Source organism: Microplitis demolitor, chromosome 2 (genome assembly GCF_026212275.2).
Source record: "Microplitis demolitor isolate Queensland-Clemson2020A chromosome 2, iyMicDemo2.1a, whole genome shotgun sequence".
NCBI lineage: Eukaryota > Metazoa > Arthropoda > Insecta > Hymenoptera > Braconidae > Microplitis > Microplitis demolitor.
The window spans coordinates 19,543,123-19,557,588 of NC_068546.1; positions in this window are offsets into that span (position 1 = coordinate 19,543,123).

A 14,466-nucleotide genomic window follows, 5' to 3' on the forward strand; every position below is an offset into this window, starting at 1 on the left:
CTCAAGTCTGTATCTATTGGCAAGAATAATGCAATGAATACTTAATATGATAATTATTATGCGAACATATTAATTATTGATATATATAATAACCCAAGGCTTCGACAGATCCGATCTACAGGGATATATACATTTATCTGTCGTGTCAACGCGATTATATCTCAACAGTCGACAGGCGTCAAGCGCAACAATTATTTCATCCGTTGGTAGCTCTACAAGTAGCTGTAGCATAGCCAGACTAGACTATAAAGCAAATACTCGAACAAACGTTAAAAGAGTTACTACCACTTTGAAGGGCAAGAGAGTTAAGACTTAAACCACCGCACAAAGCGATAATACAAGCGAGACGACTCAATCGTTTTATTTTATGTACAAGAGTGAGATAGATGAGCAGTAGATCCGTAGATGGCAGCACTGTCAGAACAACCTTTGAACAAAGTGATAGACCGAGAGAAAGCTATAGTGTGAAACAAGATAGCATGAAAGGTTTGATTCATGTATTGCTATACAGTGCGGTGATGTATGAGTAGTGGAAAATCTAAAAGCTACGCTATACTGTATTATGTATACTCTGTATATATGATCGAGTAGCAGCTGATCGTCATGCACCCTTCGTTCATCAGTAAGGGACGAACTGTAGCGCGCGCATTCTTTGTGTGGTAGCCATATTGCTTGTAAATGCACGTATACTGCGTATGTTTGTATGTAATGTATGTATATATATCTACATATGACAGAGACCCCGATAAAGTAATGAACGAGATCGCGAATTACTTATCCCCTCGCAAGCCCTTGTGAGATTACGAGGGAGCTTTTGACCCTCATTTAAAAATCTCAAGGGTAAAGAAAAGACAACTTTTGATCGTATTTATAATTTTATGGAAATTATTACCTATGCTTAGGAATACTTTATTATTGTTAATGTATATGCATAATATAGGGAAAGAAAAAAATTTACTTATGAATGATGAGTGCATTGACGCGTTATTAAGTGGTTAGATTTGTGGGCTTAGAAATAGAAATAAAAACTATTTGCATCGGATGTATTTATAATTGTGTGTTAACTATATAAAACTAATGAGGGGTTAGAGAATGCGTGGAGTATAACTACGGTATATATGGTACGTACTTGACACCCTCGTGATTCGATAAATAAGCGCGACCCTTGCACTTGAAGCAGAACGGATCTTTTAAGGGTAGAATGATTTATAATAAGGCAAAGGTAATTTTTTTATTTTTCAGTCGCGATATTTATTTATTTTTTAATTACTTTATTAGGTTGGTAAATTAGTTGCAAGTAGAATGTCGTCAACCGCTTATCTATATTGAAAACAAGCGAATACATCTATTCGGGATAAAAACTATTTTTATGATCTCACGTTTATTTATTGAGGTTTATGGAGCTGCTGCTTTTTGAGATCACAGATCAATATAAATATTATTATTATTATTATTAATAATGAGTACACCTGAGTCAAAATTTGAAACCTTGCTAGAACCTAGAAATCCTAGGATCAAGAAAGAAAAAAACACTGAGTACTTAATTTTTATAGAAAAACAACTTCTATATAAATCCTGTACATGTCAGTTACGGGAGAAAACGACATATTTAGTTGTTAAATAGGCGCTAAAATTAAAAATTATTAACACTTTTCATAGTCTAAACATACTATAAAAGCTTATTTAGGCCTATGAAGTCTACACTATTTATTAGGACCTGGTAAACCTATAGTTTTAACATATTTATTTGAACCTATCAATTTAAATTTAAAAAGAAAGATGATATTTCTCAGATATAGAATCGCTAGAAGTTATTAAGCGTAGAGAGTGCTAATAGGGCTTCGATAGGTCCACCGAAAAATTTTAAATTAAAGAAAAAAGTAATCTAGAATTTAAAGGATCAATGTAGTTGAGAATCGGTCATACATAGAATACTTATGTCTTAATCAGGAATTCACGAATTTATCCTACCAAATGAGAATTAATAGTTTTTATAGGTTCTGGAGAGATGTTAAATTTTGATTTTTTAGAATCTATAGGAGCTAATAAGAGTATAAAGTATGAAAAATACTTATTTAGGTCCACTTAATAATTTCAAGTACTAAAATAGGTATTTCAAGTATATTGAGTACTCAAAGTGAAGTCACATTTCGACTCGGGCGAAATGTGACTTCAAGATACAAGAGTTTACTCTTTTAAGGGTTTACTGGTTTTCTTTCAGATTCATCGAATATAAATAGGATTTACTTCGAAATTCATCTAAAGTTTCTGATGTCGTAACTTCGAGTAGAAGCGAGTTCAAAAAATTGCAACCCGTAATTAAAAATGATTTTTGATCGTGTGAGCAAATGGAACTAGAAGAGTATCCGTTTTTGTTTTTTCATGACGAGATCGAACATTGGGCCTAAGTACTAACTGATGATGTCCAAAAGACCTGGTCGCATAAGAGAGCTTTATAAAATTCACACGTGCCAAGGGGTATCCTACGACTATGAGGCATTAGCCATCCGAACTGATGTCTATTTATGTATTTAATCTAGATTATTATGGTTTACTATAGCTAAGTGGCCCACCAGGGTTTTTTTTTATAATTTTTCATCATAATTGAAATGAAGTTTTATTTCAATTTTCGTATCGTCAAAGGTGGTTAAGGTGGCATCTATAGAAAAAAACCACAAACGTCCAACTATTGCATCATATATTTGAAATGTCCTTGAGGATTTAGACCGGCGATTTATTCTTTTGTTTAGCAGCAAATTAACGTGTTAAAGCAAGCATTGTATACTTGTAATATGTACATGAATGTGTCTCAGTAAGTTGAGAGTACGCTCAAGAAAAGTTAATAAGTGAACTCGAAGGTCATCGAGTTTATATTCGTGCATTCTTACTCGATCTGTAAAAGTACTTTTACCGTACACTTTCAACTTTTTTTTTGTTTTAAATATTTATACGAGCTTTTTTAACGATATTTTCATAATTAATAACAGTATATATTATTATATCATAATAGTTAGTAAAATTACCGCTAGATAATTATGACAGTACTTAATAGTGAGCGCAGCACAATTCTGATGTAATTTTTTTTCTATTTCCGATGCATCGGTCGACGTATATTTTGAGGTTCATTTAATGATTCAATATCGCGTTTCAATTTTGTTTGTCAATAGTCTATAGAAGAGAGAAAAAAAAGTTGTTTTTAGACAGATTCACACGATCAAGGAGCTTTGAATTATATGGATATAGTTCTATTAGAAGGGTAAGATTTCGAGAAAAAGAATTTCCGAGAAGAGGACACTTGAGGCCGGATAAGGGTATCCTACAATGCCCTTGTATCCTTCAGCGGGAAGCCATTTCGACGAATGAATAGAATCATTTCATGTTATATACGCACTATTTAATTCATTGATGTCTCTTTCGATATATAAGTATTTTTAATTCATTATATTTTTTATAATTTTTAGGTAATAAATATGATCGATTGTTATGTACTAATTTTAGTAATAATCGAAATTATGTCCATGTCGGTTAACAGCCCAATGTCAATGATGTAGTAACAAAACTTTCTCTTATCTATACAACTTTTGAATCGGATAATAACGTCATTGAATTAGTGACTAAATGTATTATGGTGCCGTATGGTAATATTCCCACGCTACTAATTTACTGCGTGACACCACGATCATTTGTCACTACTTTTGTTAAAGTTATTATTCTTTATCAGTGATCTAAAATTTAATGATTATCAATAATTAAACAATTATGGCTGGTTAACGATAATTTAGTTTAAGCAGTGAAATAGAGGTGGGTAGTTCCGGGAACATCCCAGATTGAATCTAGAACGTTTCTGAAGCGAAAAGTAACTAGTTCCTGGAATCATATTCGTGGAACTGTTATATATTATATATATATATATATATATATATATATATATATATATATATATATATATGTTTAAGACGCATTCACGAAGAACTATATTATTTCATACTAAATAGAGAATGAATTATGATTGGTATTCAACTCAAAGTTCCATAAAAAATCACCAATGAAAAATTATTCTGCTGCTTTACTGCTTGTTGGTAATGACAGCAGTGGCGGACAAAAAAGAACTAGTGAGTATACTAAAGTAAATTTTGAGGAACGATCGGATACGTATCCGACAAAAGACATAGTTCATGGAACTATACAGATCCGGAACTACCCACCCATTTTACTGAGTAAAATAAATTAAGAAATAACTTTTATTCGTTTTGATCTAGTACATGGAAAAATTATTCTTGTTTGAAATACTGAGGTGTCATAGTATAGCCGGACCATGCTCGCCACTTGACGGAAATTTAAATAAACACACGCGTTTTCGCATGAAAACTACTATGGCCATAGTAAAATAGGCAACGATTATTTCCCAAATTACTGTAACTATTGTCGATTTTACTATGGCCATAGAAATTTTTGCATGTGTTTATTTCAATTTTCATCAAGTGGCTAACATGGTCCGGCTATATTATGACACCATAGCATTTCAAATAAGAATAATTTTTCCGTGTAGACTTCGCAAATCCAAATGTTTCATAAATGCATGAATTTAAATCTCCTGAATGATTTACAAGTTGTGTTAAAAAACGGACTGTTTGCCTGAATCGAAATTTAAGTTCTACTAAATGCTGAATATAATTTCATTGATTATTGCTTTCGTCGGCTCTAATTACGGCCTAATTAAATGTACTTAGTTCGCTTAACTGCTTTACAAGGATCGAAATTTTGACTAAATTAAACTCTTTGGAAATAAGTTCATAAATTTAATAATATTTTTATTACAAGCCGATTTGCAGAGATCATTATTAACTCATTGGAAGTGAAATCTGATTTAATTTTAATTAGGTATACGTTTTATTGCTGTTTATTTATGTAAATACATGATGAAGCACTACCGTGCACAACAAGTGGTATCAGAAAGTTCTGAGAGCATCAGTGCAGCATTTGATATTAATGGCTAGTGGGCGCATATATGATTAATGACACAACAGCACACGAATGATACGTGTTGCCGGAGTTTATAACTGGTTGGGCACAAATTAATGTGCCGCACAAAACTGGATGTTCTGTCGTGCCCATTAACTATTATATTGAGAGTAACATATTTATATATTACAGTCCTATAATTTTTCATTGACATAATACTGGTTCTATAATTATTTCTAGGTCCCCATTTTCAACGGATTTTGTCCTCATATAATGATACTCAATGACATGTTGAGAGTAAAATGAAACAACCAATTACTTAAGCTGTTCAGAGTAAACTGAGACATCCTACAAAAACTACCGAATAAGGACTACATGATTTCAAGATCCAATGTTAAAGGCCAAAATCCAGAATTATTTTTCAAATCGGGTATAGATCTGACAGTATCCGACTATTTTCTCTCCGAAAGGAAATTTGTTTTCAATCAATAGAGATTCATTTATTTGTTTAGAAATACATACTTATATTATTAGAATAAGGCGGCATTGTGCTGATTTTATAAAAGGTGCTTATATGACACAGGTCCACAGAAAAAAGTAGTTTGTGCTGAGTATCAGACTATGACTTTCAGGCGTATTTTTTCCTACTGAACACGAGTCTGAAGTTAGAATTGGGGGTCTAACAGCAAATATTCGAGAAGATCCCAAAAAACCGATAAAAATCACAATACAGCAGTTTTTTCTGTATGACGATAATATTCTTATAGATTTCGTCGTTTCCTGGCCCTTTTCTCTTCAAATGACCTATGCAGTGGATTTCTGCTGCGCCTTTTTCCTCTTTTTTGAGTTTCGTTCATTAACGATAATTATCGTTAGCACGCCATCGATTATTGCGTTCCACATAAATTAGTATGTTTAGTACATAATCTATTATTTGTGCGGACGATTCGATTATATACTGTGCTGTTCTTGAACTACAAGTTGTTCGATTATTTGTGTCACGCAGTATCCGATCAATGTGTACCTTTTTTGATATATGTATATATGATTGTAGATTTAACAGTATGTACAAAAATGTAACATTACAATAAGTAAAGTCTTCAAATTTAAGCTGCAGATAACCATAGGTAGAATAAAAAAATCTCGAAACAAAATGACTTAATTTAATGTAAATCTGGCAGTAAGCCGATTAGTGTAACGCTATGCTATAGTTTTCTTTTCGATTTATAAATAAGTGAGTCGAGATTCTAATATTTTAAAAAAATTAATTTGAAAATATGTTAACATTGTGCGTATAGAAATATTTTTAAACATAAAAAACAAAAAACAATGTGTTGTATGAAGTGAGTAATGATTTTCAGTTCATAATTTTTTACTATTATTTTCGTTTGTCTGTTTGCGTGATATGACTTGGTCGCGTGTCGCAGGTATGGCACTCTCACGTTCGCCTCCCACAATAAAATCACCGTACGGGGGTAGAGAAAGAGAGTGTAGCGCACGCGATTCTGTACACTACCCGGATTTTCTGTTACTCTGCTCCTTATTCGAAGACTCCATTGTCCTACGCGCCTCAAAGGCTACGCTTGGCGCCACCGCTAGTCCTTTCGTCCTGAAAACGTGTTCTCCCCTCTTATATATAGTTATACATATATACATCGCCACTTTATATTGCCAACGTATTTTGCATTTACCACACTCTCTAATATATCTCTACGGCATTATACCTTTTTACCTATAATGTATGCATACATAAAGTATATCAGTTAATGGGAAAATTTAAAATAGTCTCTACTGTATAGCCAGTTTCAAATATTTTTGCTGCACCATATACTTTACAAGTCTATAATTTAATAGTAAATCATACATCTTCTCAAATTATATTATTTTTGGTGACCTATAATGATCAGCCAAACAAACTGCAATCAAATTACTTTTTTATTCGAATCACGCGATCGTTTCTCATTGGTCTTGATTGTTCTATAACGCATTGAATATTGCAACTATTACTTTTGCTTCATCAAATGAAGTATAAAGCGTCTTAGTGATTATATTAGTACTAATGCACCAATAATAATCATCAAAATATTTCAATGCTTCGTCATAATCATCCTGATTTGTATTCATAAAATTTTATACCAATCCTACTGATTATTTCAACTACCGTATACTCCACAAAATTGTAATCCATAAAATTTTATCAAAAATACTATTAACAACCATAATCATCAATTTTAAGAATACGTTTTTGAAATTATCAAGTTCAAATGAAATTTTTTCATGCTGATGTTTTGTGTACTCAAATTATTAGATTAATTGTAAATGTACTCTCTTAAATCCGAAATAGTGACTAATCACTGTTTACTAGTGAAAAGTATTCCACTAATTCAAATAGTGGTATACTTTTCTCTGGCAACACTCTAAAACCAAGTGTGTAGTCAAAATTAACAAACTTCCCAAATAACATTGAAACGCCATAAGCAATACACAGATATTTAATACACCGTGAAACGTGTTTTAAATTACTACAAAAAACTATAGTTTCGCTTATGGCCTTAAACATAGAATTAATATGTGTTAAAACAATACACTTGTAACACACTTGGTTTTAGAGTGAATAAGTGACTATTCACTGCCAAATAGTGATTTTCGCTGATTCGTTTTTAGAAAATAGCAGCTCTGTACAACACCATAAGCAAACTATAGATATTTAGCACACCGTGAAATGTGTTCATAGTGACTATAAAAAACTATAGTTTGCTTATGAAAAACCTGGAACTCATTTAATGTGTTTTAAATTAATATGCTTTTTTACAGAGTGAATTTGCAGTGAAATAAAATTATTTTATTGCAGACTTGTTTCCATTAATAGATCCAGTAAGGCACAATGAATTGTAAGAATATTGAAAATAACGTAGACTAATTAGTTTTAATTAGTTACTTTGTATGTTCGAATATCTGACTTTCTACACGTACTGTACATAAAAAATTCTACTTGTATATATTCGTTAGTCTCCGTATAATTTAACTTGATCACGTAATATGACGTCACTCAAGCGCAAACATCCTTCTTGCTTAAGGATAATACATACTTTCCTGGTATATCCTGGCGCTCGAGTTCCCGAGAAGCAGAAATGTTACGTTGGTACATACCAAAGTCCTGGTATCGCAACAATGTCTACTCTATAGAGTGTGTCTTTTTTTCGTCAGTTGCTCGGCGCGCTCGGATAAAATTATGATCATCAGGTTATTAACTGATTATATGTAGTCTTAAATTTTATCATAGACACGATAATCAAATAAATATATTTTACTTGTTAATTATATTTACGACTTATTTTGCCTTTTGCTGTACAACACGCGTGTCACATAAATATATATATATGTATACATATACATAAAATGCCCTGCAGATAAAACACATCACCCCCGCCGTGTTTTATGTCATTAGGCTTCACGGGGGTGTTAAGTTTTTTTCATATCATAAGAGAACACGAATAAAAGTAAGGGGAATAAGTCAGGCGACTACAGCCGACTGTGAAATAAGGGGGTACCCAAGTGTTTATCGACTGTCTACTCTATAACTGTACTCTTTTTACTTGGCGCCGGCGCTTGGGTTTCTCCCTTACGTATATCACATTATTTTTTCATGTATATATTGATAATTTTTTTTAAATTATTCTATTACTTTTAACCTGAAATAACATTTGTAACATTTTCTTGTTTTACTAACTTTTAATTTGCGATTCGAATAATTTACTCTCTGAACATGAATAAGTGAAATAAGTGAATATTCACTAATTCTGAGTGACAATCAAACCACTTTTTGAAAATAGTAGTTCGGTTTACACTTGGAATTAGTAAATATTCACTTATTTTCACTAATTCATGTTTAGGGAGTGAAATATACAAGTCCACATTATGGGCGTGGGTTCGAATCCCACTTCTGACACCAAATTGTAGTAACTGGTATCTTAAATTAATATCATTTATACACGACAATAATAACACACTTATATTAGAGATAACAACACCACAATTAACAGCAGTAAAAGAAAGCAAGAGAGAGATATGTTTATTGAATACAAATGTTTGCTGTTTAGTTTTCAATATAAGACTGACTAACTTTAGTCGCGTATCTATAAAACAAGAGAAGAAGGCATTTGTTTTCTAGTTATTCAAATATTTTAAAACATCAGTTTCATATTCATTACAATATTATCATCAGTTTTATTTGTAAAAATCGAAATTTATATAGATGTACTGTCGTTATCAATATTCAAAAGTACTTAAAATGAATCAGAGAAGAATACTTATTTCTACAGCTATTATTAAGGTATATACCACTAATTCGACCAGTGGTATACTTATAGCTGGATCGCAGTACAAATTCACACTGTGAATTAATAAATAAGCACTAGAAACCTGCTATAAGTATATTGCCACCGGTTGAATTAGTAGTGTACTTATAGCTGGAGAAATAGTGACCATTCACCGATTTGTAGTGAATTTCACTAATTTACTGTTAGAGAGGTAAATTTAGCTATTGAAACCTTTCTCTCTTAAAATGAATCAGTGAAAAGTACTCCAATCAGTGAACCCTGATAGCCAGAGTTTCTGATCATCAGAAAGTTGGCGTACACGAGCTGAAAGTTGTTGACAAGATTCTCGGAGAGTTGCCGTCAACTTATGGAAGTGCCAACTTTTACGGTCAACTTGGCGACAGGTTACGGCAGTATATTGTCGCCAGGTTGCCCCCAACTTGGCTATAAAGGGATATTCATTGTGAAGATAGTCCTCAGTATGTCACTATTCGAATCAGTGATATACTTGGGACTGATTCGCAGTGAATATTTACTGATTCACAGGTCTTTTCACTGATTCATTTTAACAGAGTTGAACTGACTTAGATGCGTTGTAGATTTTAGAACAAGGCTTTTGAGTTTCAAACTAATATAGTAAATATTACTATGAACAGTTTTATACAAGGAGACAATTTCCTGTTAAATTTAGTGCTAGTTCACTAAAACTGTGATGATCATCAACAAGTGCCAGTGAAACTTTTTTTGCAGTGCCTCATATAAAGTGTAAAATCTTAAAAATGGTACTCTCTAAACGACTTCAATAATTTTTTGAATTTTCAAATTTCGGGAGTGACCCCTTGCATAACTTTTATTAAGCTGATTTTTTGAGAGGCTTCTTGAAACATCTTAAACCAACAAGTTTTCATATATGAAACTCGAAAAAAAAAGTAATTTGTTATTTTGGGCCACCTTAATGAAAGGGTATTCACAAGTGACATATAAATACTTATGAATAAATTCATCGACTATTACGGGGATTCAACGGTTTATTATTCATTTGCTTTTCATTTTCTCCCTCTTCGTCTTCGAATCGCGAGAGACACACAACTGAGGTAGAAGGACTCCTACAACCGCACCTTTTCCCTTACTTCCGGTATATTTTTATAAAGGATAAAAATAAATAATCTTGTACGGAAAAAAAAACTATATACCAAAAATTACTATATGGAAAGTAACTCGAAACCAAAAATTACTAAGCGTTTGTATTTTTTATTTATGAAGTAGTAAAATTTTTTCCTTAGCCAAAAGTGAAAGCTATCCGAACCATTAATGGTTTCGGATTACTTTCCACATAGTAATTATAACTAAATTTTGAGATCCGTTTTTTTCCATGTACATGTACATGTAATATTTGTGAATAAAGAATTAAAATTGTTTTTTTTTTTGTTTTTTTTAATTCTTTTATAAAATTTATATTTTTTAAATACTGTTAATATAAATATAGGTTTTATGTAGATAATAAATTTTTATATTTGATGCATGTACAATAATTTATAAATTTTGTACGATGCAATATGGCATGTAAGATAATAGTAGTTGGCCGAGTAGGCAGTCACCAAAATAGCTTTGTGATTTATTTTATGCGAGTCTCGCGCGCGTTACTAAGTAGACCTTGGAGGCTTTTACAAATGATTTACTAAAATAAACTATATATTTAAGCTTTATTTTTGTTAATGTTATTCAATATAATTTCGTTTAAGAAAAAGTCAAGAAATTCAAATATGTTAAATATATATTTAAAAACAATAAAAAGAAAAATCGGTAGTGTCCAGTTTCAAAGAATTTAAATAAAAGTTCGTAAAAATATAAACTCTGTCGGTGTAGAGAAATAAGATGGGTTTTAAAATAGTACGAGCGTGGGAACAAAATCGTAGGTGAATGAATAACTTAGATATGCGATGTCAATAAGTAGGACGTGTAGATATTATTCTAAATGATTATAAATTATAAGCCATAAAAAAACGTATTCTGTTTGATGTTTAGTATTTTGAATCAAGAATAAATTAAGAAAAGTAGATTTACTTAATACCTTATACATAACATATCCGCAGCAGTGTAATACATATATATTATATACTTGGATTATCATTTGTTAGCTCAATAGATATAATGATTTTTTTTTATTTAAATAGACATTCAAAAATAGTTACATCGTATCTAATGTTTCCATTAGTACAAAGTTCTTTATTGAAAAAACTGAGTAAAATTTATTTTTATTTTGTGAAAAACTGCCGTCATCATTGGAGTCGAAATTTTGGGCCTCACATCGATCTCAAACAACCGACTTTTGTTGGGTTGTGCGGGGCCAATAAGGATGAATTTACATACAAACTTTGCTCCTCATTCGACTCTCAATACAGTAGTTATCGGATAAAATACCATAGTAAGGGTGAAATGAAGCCGAAATTTTAAGCCTTGTGACCTTCATCATTTTATTTGCTTTTATGTGTGTATATTTTTTTAAGCCACTCGGCTCAAAAAAATAACTTGCTTTCAACTTAATTGATATGATTTAACCTACGCGTTGACTTGGATTTGACTGAATGTTTCAAGTTTGAGACCACTAAGTCAAATCTATTCAACTTGACTTCAATCTGATTTATAGTTAACGTAAATCGGTACTAAGTAAGACAACTTAGTCAAAAGCAAGTCAAAACCAAATGTGTTTTCATATCTTAAAACGTGTTTTTCAGTTATTAAAAAATAATAGACATACATGAATTTTTAAAATGACTTTAAATAAAGTTTTGTTTCAAGGAAATTCATTCAATGGTAGCTAACCTATAAAAACAATGCATAGTAATTGGTTTAGATAAAAATTGTTCAATATTTTAATAAAATTTGATTCTGTTCCAGATTCTTCATGAATTAAATTAAATTCTATACAAACCATGGATTTGATAGAGATATAACTATTGACATTTGATTTCAAGTATAGTATTGTACAACTGTGATAACATTTGCAATAATTGTTATATTTAAATTGACTTATGACTATACCATTTAAGGTAATTGAGTATATAGATAGATTTTAAATAATAAAACAAAAATAGTCTTTAGAATATTGTATAAATTGTTATTATAATTATATGTTCAAAATAATGTTAATAGCCCTGATTCAGAAATCTAATTTGGAATGATTCAATCCATGCTAGAGTGTATACCTATATATAGTCAATTTTGCCAACTTTGAATTGTTTTAGATCGTATTTGAATTATTCCAAATTAGATTTCTGAATCAGGGAGGTCCCTGAAGATGCCATAGATATACTATGTGCGAAACGTTGGACAAAAAAAGTGTATAAATAGTCAATAAAGGATCGGCAAGGCCATAAAACATAAAATAGTTATAAAATTAATTATCATCCGATCATAGAAGTTTGAAACATAATTTTAAAAACAAACTTTATACTTGACTTGATGCATTCATCTTGCTCTTGCTTTATTTTCAATTTTTAAAATTACTCCGAAATCAAGTTATTTTTTTGACCCGGCAGTGATATTATAGTAAAGAAGACAACACAAATACAATGAATTTTTTTCATTAAAATTGGTTTCAAATTAGTCGGTATCAACTATAGCTAAACTGAAAATTAACAGAACCCGTAATTCCAACGATGGCGATTCTTTCAGAGAAGTATTTTGTTTAGTTCGCTGTATCCAAATGCCTCCCGGCATCCAGCCAACGACGGCAGCGCTAACTTTTTTTTTTATTAACGATAGATTAAAGAGAGTGAAGAAACTTTAAGCACTGGTAAAATTAATTTGCCATTTCGTGTTTGGAATACGTAAAAGCTATAAAAGCTAAGTTTGTTAAAAACAAAAAAGTGCAATTCATTACGAATGACCTATCTGAAAATAGGCTTAAAAATTGAGTTCTTTGGTTATAAGAAAATTTTGTTTTAACTTTCTCATATTATTGACGGTAAATAATAATTTCCTTGTTCAAGGCGCATGGTTAAAGTTGTTATGTTGGATTGCATGTATTTTGAAAAAGAGATAAAGGAAAATAAGAAAAAGTTATATATATCCGGTGTATTGCAGTATTAGTGCATCTTCAAACGCAGATACACAATCGGGGTTAGTCGTGTCGGCGTCGATTGAGATTTCGAAAAGAGTAGTAGCAAGCAGGTGGCTCCACATAATAAATCGTATTGTAAACAATTCTCAAGGGCCATAGTAGCCACCTGCGAATCGATATCTCAAGCGACTGGTTCACCTATACAAATGTTTGAGCATCGAAAAAAAAAAATTTTTGTTCCGGAGTTCAAGCATAAAAATGTATAAATTAGTTGTATATTTTACGATCGATAGTTGACTCTGTTAAATATTTGAAAACGTTTTATATAAATAATTATTTGGACTACTGCAATGTATAATTTAAAAAAGTAAATCTTAAGAATTTTGTTGAATAATAAAGGTGGTAAAGCCATTAAAATTCAGTAGAACCTGAATATCTTTTGCCCTCTCAGCAATGCAATGAAGAACACGTATATGAACAAAGAAGATGAGACTAAGTGCTGGGATAAAATCCGTACAGCTGAGGTGGGTTTGGAAGGACGCGCAATAGCAAGTTGGAATGAATGAGTGGGATCGTCGAGTAGGCGGCCGGGGAACTGGAAGAGTGAAGAAAGAGGAGAGAAAAAAAAATAAAAATAAGACTATAAGAGGCCTGGTTCTGCGAGTTTTTGACCGTCTGTTAAATATACTGTGTGATTACAACTTACCCGTATATTTTTTTATAATTCAACCCTTTTTACCTTCGGAAAATTTCATTAGACGAAATCATCCTATTGAAATTTAATTATCTATTCAAATAAAACTTTATTATTTTATTTTTTCCATTATCATTAATGGCCACATGTTTACTCACTTCAATAAATTGAGAATATCTTTTCATTTTGATTCACTTGCTCAACTGAATTAAGGATTTGATGTTGTTAAGTCTCGTGGCGGTTTCAGTATAACTTCAATTTACTTGAGCAGCTAGCGAAGTGTTCGAAAAGTGTCGAAATACGAACAGAGTCATGTGGGGTAATTGTGCGTGGTGGGTAAGTGTGCGCAGGCCCATTCCTTTCGGACTGAAATGCATGTGTTTGCGCATACTTACCCACTGCACGGAAAGAAATGTATTGCGTTTATT